Consider the following 9,236-nt stretch of genomic DNA (forward strand, 5'->3'; position numbering starts at 1 on the left):
TATGAGTCTAAGCTTTTAGGTGAATCTCATTTCCAAAAGTTGCTTATCTTTTGTTGGTCTGCCTGATCTTTCTGAAGCTGGAGTCTGTGTGGTGCACTTTTGTAGGCTTCAGCTCTGATCTGCTCTGCAGCCTGGAACAAGATGAAAAATGAACTGCAAAATCTCTGAGAGTCAGGGCTACCTGCAGTTTTATTTACTCGATTTATAGCTCTAACCCAAAGGAAGGTCTTAAGGATTGCAGTAATAAATAACATTCATTTTTAATAAAAATAAATAGAACATGCCAGTCCCTTCCAAAGTCTTACCCTGCACATAATCTCAGTAACATGAATTCCTGATGTTGGTATTTTACTATTTGGAGTGTTCAGTCTATGGAAGCTCTGATACATTTAAAAAGTAAAAATGTTTTAATATTTACTATGGGATTATTTATTTTAGAACAAAGTGCCCACTGCCCATGTCCTTAGGTAAAGGGAAAATGATGCATTTATTTTCGGTATGAATAAATCATATGGACTTAATTTGTACTATATTTTAGCAGTAATGATATGACTCCATTTTAAGCTATATACAAAGCAGAAATACATTTGCCAAGTCATAAGCATACTCTTCACATCTGAACCAGTTCTTTAATGTAATACTTAATAAAAAGGCTGAATAGCATCTGGTTTAGTGCATGACATTTCATAGGATCCAAACATACATCTCTGAATTGGCTGAAAACACAAAATATACAGACACTTTTTTTGAATGATAGTTGATTTCCTGTCACTGAGGGAACACTTAATCTAGAGTGAACTTTTTCTAGTGCATTCCTCCCTTAACTTATACAAACAACATCTATTAGTAGTAATGCAAACATACACAACACACTCCAAAAAAGAATGGGAAAAAGTACTAAAAGAGTAAAAAAAATCAAAAATATTTTAAATATCTTTAAGTTGTTTGTTTTAATTAAACACAGCACTTGCTCAGTTAAAGTAAGTAAGTACTGAGTGTAATCCATTCCTGGTCTTATCCCAGGTTTAATGAATAGGGTACCACTGAGATCAAAGAAATCCAAATTCCCCTCTCAAAACAAAGCCACATCCATTGTCCTGACACCAGTAAATGGTGTCATAAAGGTAATGGGTATGGATTCAGAAATCTCATCTTCAGTAATAAAAGCCTAGACCAGAAACACAGAAGCTTCCAACTACCACCTTAGTGCAAGTAAAATAACTATAGTCCCTGGAATCTCCTCCATAAGAAATTATTAAACTTTCACTTTTGGGGAGAGCTACTTGTGATTTTCTGTTTTCCCATAGTAATTAGTAGGTAACACTAAGTATTAACATCTAACATATTTGAGCCTTTACTACATGCTAGGCACTGTTCTAAGAGACACATATTAGCTTTGGTCCTCACAAAAACCTTATGAGAACATGAGAAGAGGGATTAAGAAAAAATCACCAGCTCCTGTCCAATGTTCAGTATCCTTCCTTGCATCACTTGACCCCATGCTTTCCTCCTCTGGCTTTGTTAATATACTCCTGAAGCCCACATATTGGTTCCTGGCCAGAGGTAAACACACAATCACCTTTTCTGGGGATGCAGCACCTCACCGTAGTTTTGACATCATGTCCCCAAATGTAACTGATTTGTTAACAGGACCTGAGGGCTCTGTGAGTTGGAGAACTGGGAGAGAGAGAGAGAGAGAGAGAGAGAGAGAGAGAGAAAGGGAGGGAATACCCTTCCATTTTACATCAGATGTGCTCTATCTAATCCCACTTAATTCCAAAGCTAGATGACCAGCTGCCTCCATCCAAGTCCTTTTCTCCTTTGCCTGGCACACCCAGACTAACTTTTTCCTGGCCCTGAACTCAGCTAAATCTGTTTCCTCTCAGGCCTGACCCCATCCCCAGGCATCTGCCCTAATAAGAGAGAAGTCAGAGTGTTGCCTGAGAGATAAAACTGAGAGAAAGAAATGAAGAAAGTTACCAGTGAGCCCCCTCTAAAGAGCAGAGCAGCTCTTAAGTGAAGGCAAAAGAAGCCAGAGTTGAAGAGTGATCACCCATCAAATCAAAGACCATCCCTGCTGCTCTACCCACAGCCCCAGCCACAACTCTGGCCCCAGCTGGGTCAGCCAATGTGACTGCCATTGGCTCAAAGGTGGCTGAAGAGAAGACTCCTGGTGAGGAAGAATCCTGATGGCTGGAAGCTGAGGAAGCCAGAGAGAAGGAAGAGGAACTGCAGAGGCAAGCAGAAGAGAGAGAACAAAGCAGCAGGAGATGGAATACATTCAGAAACATAAAGAAGCTCATGTTCCTGAAGAAGAGAAAATTGCAAGGAACAAGAGAGGCATTTCCAGAGAGAAGAACAAGAGCACATGGAGATAAAGAAAAAAAAACCTGACATAATATGAAAAGAACTAGAATTAAAGCTATAGATTAGAAAGCTGCTGACCCAGGAAATGAAGGTATAACTTGGTAAATATTTGTCCAATGAGAAATAACTATTATATTGATGAACAATAAAACAGGAAATGATTATCTAGTGCTATATATACAATTACCAAAAACTTAGTAACTTAAAACAATGTAATATTATCTCCTCCAGTTCCAGGATCTTACTGTTGGTGATACCATGGATATATTTGTCCTCAGATTTCTTTTATCTTGTAGAAGCTACTGTATCAACCATTTGTGCGTGTGTGTGTGTTCTCATCACCAAAGCTATAATACAGGAAGCATTGGTTTTGTCATTTGAAAGGGTAATACACCCTCCACAGAAATGATAACTTGCCACTTATTATGAAATCTGACCTCTGTGGTATAGGAGTGAAACTTCTGAAGATCAATGTGATATCTTGGAGTGGGGAGAACACCATTTAAAACTAAAGTTGATGAAGGTCACTCTGTCTTATAATTCTCTCCTGTACTATTTCCAGTTACTGGTGGAGAAATTAAGAAATGAAAGATCAACATTTTTATTTCTTCTCTGAGAAACAGTGAGCCATGAGGAGATCTTTTAGTTTAGCAGAGCAAAACAATGAATCTATGGCTATATACGGTGGTATAGTTAAAGAACTTTGCACAATTAAATTGAGATAGATCTCAGAGAAGAAGGTTGGGAGATTTAAGGATGACGCCAAATACTTGGGCAGAATCAAAACAAAGGTGATCTACCATATCTGCATTCATGCAAAGAGTGATAACAGCCTGGAGGATAAGAAGGAAATAAAATGGAGTGGATTGGAAGTCACAACCTGGAGTCAAAGGGGTCCTTGTGACCAGGAACCTCCAGAAATCACATATATTTAGGGAGCGCCTTCGTACAGTCCTAGGACAGTGGGTCCAGCTCATTTTACTTACGTTTCATAGGATAAGATGACTTCAAGTGATATCTAGGTTACCATTCTATGTTATAAGCTTCTTGACGAGTTACTTCACTCTAGAAAATTTTAACTAAGTTGGGATATCGTTGCCTTATTGAGAATCATATTTTAGACATTCTGTGCTACTTTCTGGTTTACATGTGCTTTTTTTTTTTTTTTTTTTGTCACTATCCTACATGTCAAAACTTCAAGTATTTATGTGGCCAAAACCACTTAATGAAGATAGCTCCTCAACTGGACTTCAACTCATATGTTCTGTATCCTGTGTCTCATTGCAATGGCTAGTGAGTAAACTGAAGAATTTTCTGGAATATGATTAGTATAAATGCAACTATCTAATAGATACTATATCTAATATAGACTTTGATAAATGTTATCCACCGATGGACAGCATGATGCCTTATTAAAAATATATGAAGGAAATGAATCCCAAATTAGTTCACATTATACCATATTTTTCAATGTTCATTATTCAGCAGATATTTTAAAAAATAAACATTAAATATGAATTTCAACAGATTTGGTGTTGGCATCTGTACTTCCTACAAGAGGGAATAAAACTATCAGGGAACTCAAATAAAACACGTAGAAAATCACAAACTAATACATTTATTAAAAAGATGTGGAATGGTCAAAAGAGAAAGATTTTTAAATTATCCAATAGTCAACATTATGAAATAGAAAACATGACAGCTGTTATATTACTTTCCTCAATACTTTTTGCTACATAACTCACCCTCATATTATTATGATTCTTTTCAAACTGATACAATGTACATGTATTTACCCTTACTATTAAGTTAAAGAACCTTAGTCAAGTCTGAAAGGATGAACTTGGTGGTTGTGAAGTTAAAAAAAAAAAAGAGAAAGAAAATTAATTTTTTTTTAAAGATTTTATTTATTTATTCATGAGAGACAGAGAGACAGAGGCAGAGGGAGAAGCAGGCTCCCCACGGAGCAGGGAGCCCGATGCGGGACTCGATCCCAGGACCCTGGGATCATGACCTGAGCCGAAGGCAGATGCTTAACCGACTGAGCCACCCAGGCATCCCAGAAAATTAATTTTTAAAACAAATAGCTTGCTGTATTTTCTTGATCTAATTTCTCTTAAGGCTGACACCTCATATAACATCACAGTTGGGTTAGTGAGCCATCATCATCTCCTAGTTTACAAAGTTGAGAATTAAACATGAAATGCTGCTCTAACTTCTCAATGAATAGCCCTACTCTCCATGACTAAATTAAGCACATGAGATAATGCATCAACACTTTCAGGTCATGGTTTTGTTTAATGTATATAAAACATCAGTGTAGCAGGTGGTACCCTGGGGTTTCTCCATTTCTCTGCAGCACATGTATTAATACCAGTGTATATGCAAAGGGGCCAAGGAAAACTGTCACATAAATATTTATTTAGGAGAACTTAATTTTTTTTTTGAAGGCGATAAAAATGAAGCCTTATAGTGATAAAGGGGGAAAAACATTAAGTCAACTAAGTCAATATTTGAAGAGGGAGGGTGAATACCAACTGCCAATTTGCTAATCAGCTCTCATCAATGTCCAAGATGACTGTCTTTCATTGAGAATGCATTTCAGTCTCTGTTTATTAAATTTCAGATGGTTTACTAAAACTGCCAACAAGAGGACTAATTGATGCCAATTATAGGGTCTTTCTCAGAGGAACTGGAATGAGTCCACATGTTCATTTCACACACATGACTCATCTGCCCTCAATTTAATAGTGATGATTAGCCACCTTGATACCATTATAGATAAAAATACAATCCCTGATTTGTCTTACACAATATCTGAAGTTAAATCAAGATATCTTATTACTGGTACTGATACAACAGATTTCCCAGAATCTGGATTTATTTTTCTGTCTTTTCTAATATTACCATCTCTGTAGAAATGCTAATTCAATTTCATAAGAAAGAAGTATCTAGTTTTAAGATATTATTGAAATGCTGCTCTTGAAAAGGTCTTTTTTTAGAAAATGCAAAAATAACACAAGCTGTGCTACTGTAGCACATGTCTGAACTGACAATGCAAGAAACACAGTTTTAGTCTAATTCTGAATGGTAGTTGCTACTCATGCTGCTGCTTTTTTAATGTAAATAACTGATCATATCCCCAGAAGTTAATGTCCTGCTTCCCCCAAGTCCTATTGAAATACTCCTATTTAAAAGCTCCATCTCTACAGCATCACAATATTTTTTATTCTTATAGGTAAAGAATAGAATTCTTAGATTGCAAAAAGAAAGTCTCTCCTTCACATATTCTTAATAAAAACTGGTGGATTATGCCTTAAAATGAAGTAGGAGAACAGAGGATAAAATCTTTCATTTATTGTATTCCACTGTACGCCAGGCATTGCACTAAGTATTTTATATGCATTGTCTAATTTAATCCTCAGAGCAACTTTATGTTGTAGATGTGATGATCTCTTCTCACGGATGAGGAAATGGAAACTAATTCTCTGGTGGCACCATTATGCACGGGAGAATATAGCACAGAAATGAAAGGAGGCCTGGAGGGGCTGACTTATAGCAACTACAGAGTTTTAATCGTGGATGACTTTGCTTTTAGTATAAAGGTTTTTCTATGAGTTCAAGTAATTACATACATGCTTAAGCAAATGTAATAAGTAAATTAGGCTTTTTTTTTAATATTTGTAGAAATTATATCTATTTATTCTGGTTTTACATACAAGTATACAATTTGGGTATGAAGGATTGGTGGAGTTTCTCAGCTAAGTAAAATTATATTTTTAAAATTTATTTTCCCAACATCACCCATGTGCCTTTTTGATAACACAACATACATAACCAAAGTCTGGTAAAAAAAAAAAAAAAATTAGCCAGAGTTTTAATTTCCAAACATTTAGAAAGGGAGATGATCCTGGGGATCAAAAATGCTGCCTGAACAGCAAGGAGACTATCAAAAGTCACTGCCAAACACGTGCCTGCAGATTACAACCACTGCTCTTTCTATGTTAAAGTCATTTACACCCTTTTATTTTCATGGGATTTAAAATAAATTTGGAACACTGAAATGCTTTTTCTCTCCAGGATAACATTTATATTTCATGCTACAGAATAAACTCTTCCTGATAACAACATTATATGAACTCTCCTATGACCCAGACTATCAGAATCTGAAACTTGTGTATTAGATTTAAATCATTGTTTTAAAAGGTACATTAAAGAGTTAATGGCTAACATTTTTTCTTAAAAATAACTCTCTTCATATGATCATTGTGTACTAATAAATTCCCTAACAGATATTAACCCTTTACATGTCCCTAATATAGGTGTTTTTTGTGGTTTTTTTTAAGTTTTTAATCGAAAGTGTTGGAGATATCCTTGCAGAGCTCTATAGCTCTGTTAGTGAGAGTCAGGAAAATTTCAGTTTATATCTTTCTACATGCCTTAACTTTTTAAAGTAGTTCAAAACTCTTAATAATAAAGAGGCATACCCAGAGCATCCACCTGGTTTCTAAAAGAAAAATAGTAGATAAGCAAAATGAGCAAAAATAGCCAAAGTACCTAAGAAAGATAACTGCCCACCTTACCTGGTCCTGAGACACTGCAAATCAAATTGAGTTAAAAGAGATAAACTACACTTTTGAAAACTTAAATAGCCATTGCTTTATTTGGGAATTCACCTGATGCATCAGTTTTATAATTTAAATCTATCACAACAGCAACAAATTAAAAATCAACAAAATGCTCAGAAATACATATCTGAGCTTAACTCTAACTTGATTCACTTCCTTCATAGAACCCTTCATTTCACTTTCTCTGTTCTTCACTTGCCCTTGGCAGGTAGTGGTTCCCTTTTGTGCCTATCTTTCTATTAATTTCCACCTTAACTGGAAGAAATTCCTTTGGCCTAAGCACCCTGGCATAAGTGGACCAAATGAAAAGGGTGCAGAAATACAAAAGGATTTACTTAGCAAGGGCCTATTGAAATCTGATAAACTTTTCTAAGAATTTCAGAATATTCTTTCATTAATTAAGATCAAACATGGATGCATTTGCACAGGGATTTCAAAGCTATGTAAATTAAAGCTATGAAAAATTTTGACGTCTCCATAGATAAGGAAAATAATGTTGTGGTATAGAACAGGGAGGGTTTTCTTTTTAGGTATTGTTTTGTTTTGTTTTGTTTTTAAAAATTTTTGTTTTAATGCCATCGTATCACCTTGGGCAAATGAATCAAGTGAATAAATGTACAAATAATTGAATGAAGGTTACATTCAGCATGGGAAAAGAGTTTAATTATAGGAAAGGCTTTTTAAAATATCAAACACTGTATCAGAGCTGAATGGAATTATTTTCTCCTAAGCTTAGTTTTTGAAAAACAATATGTATCAGACATTGAACACTGTATCCTAAAAAAAATTTTTTTAATGTACAAAATGTCTGTAATGAAAGGGGCCTTAACACACTGGAGATCTTGTTTTTAACTATGTAATTTATACACTGGGAATCTGACATAAAGAAAAAGATTTCAGTGTTGTAGTAGAACATCATTCTGAATGTCAAAAATCCTCAGAGGACTTGGTAACAAGAACCATTCAGTACAAAATATTCCATGTACTATGATATACAGAGAACTGTTCACTAATGAGGAGAAAATAGTAAAAAATAAATGTAGGTGTTAAAATACTTGCTGGGATTGCCAGGGGGATAAAGGGAAACTCGGATCCATACGTTATAAAAACGAATTAGAAGATGCTTGTCTAAAGGACATTTCTATCAGAATCAAAATATCCACCTATGCTAGAATTGCTGTCTTGCACCTAGGTAGTTCACAGAAAGCTTCAATGTTAAACAACCTGAACATGAGATCAACATTTATGCCAAAAAGTATGTAAGTTCTGAAATAATCATTCTTAGCTGGCAAAATCAATAAAGAACATTATTTCTCTCAAGAAAATATAGTGATTATATAATATACTCTATGATTTGTAAACTATTAGTAATTTAAATGTCATAAATAAGAATGAATCAAGTCAATTAAGTGATTATTGACCATATTTATCATAAAATGTACAGATTAGTTCTAGGAAATATTTCCATCATCAATACTTCGCATACCTAAATCTTACTTCTAATTTATAAATATATTTAATATATATTTGTATATAAATTTATAAGTAGAACACATTTTTCCCAATATTTCTATGAAGCCTCACATCCTCTGCCCATAAAAAGCCATTAAAATATGTTATGTACTTGATATATTTGCTAATGCTTTATATAGAAAAAAACTGCAGAGAGAAGAAAGTTCAACATCAAAGGGGGACATTTTTGATTAGATGAAAATAAAGGTTTATGTATGGAATGATGTAACTTTAGAATAAAAATTTAGTGGTTATGATACAATACAAGAGAAACAATAGAAAGTTAATGCTGATCAATTCTTATTAGCCTCTTTGCATCACTGTAGTAACATAAAATATATTGAGTTCATTTGACATTGATATTTTACACACATGCATAATGGTACCTACAATTGAATACCTACCACAGAATATAGAGGCACAAGGGTAAGTACTGTAAAAATGCTTTAATCCTCACAATATAATATATCTACTGGTAAGCCCATTTTAGAGAAACAGAAACCAAGTTGCAGAAACAATAAAACAACACAACGTCAGTTAATTAGAAAGCAATTAAGTGGGAATTTTAACCAGTGTTTTTTTTTTTTTTTAAGATTTTATTTATTTATTTGACAGAGAGACAGTGAGAGAAGGAACACAAGCAGGGGGAGTGGGAGAGGGAGAAGCAGGCTTCCCGCTGAGCAGGGAGCCTGATGCAGGGCTCAATCCTAGGACCCTGGGATCATGACC

This window comes from Mirounga angustirostris, unplaced genomic scaffold (assembly GCF_029215605.1).
Source record: "Mirounga angustirostris isolate CCGP_5_RB_7025 unplaced genomic scaffold, mMirAng1.0.hap1 SCAF_1, whole genome shotgun sequence".
Classification (NCBI taxonomy): domain Eukaryota; kingdom Metazoa; phylum Chordata; class Mammalia; order Carnivora; family Phocidae; genus Mirounga; species Mirounga angustirostris.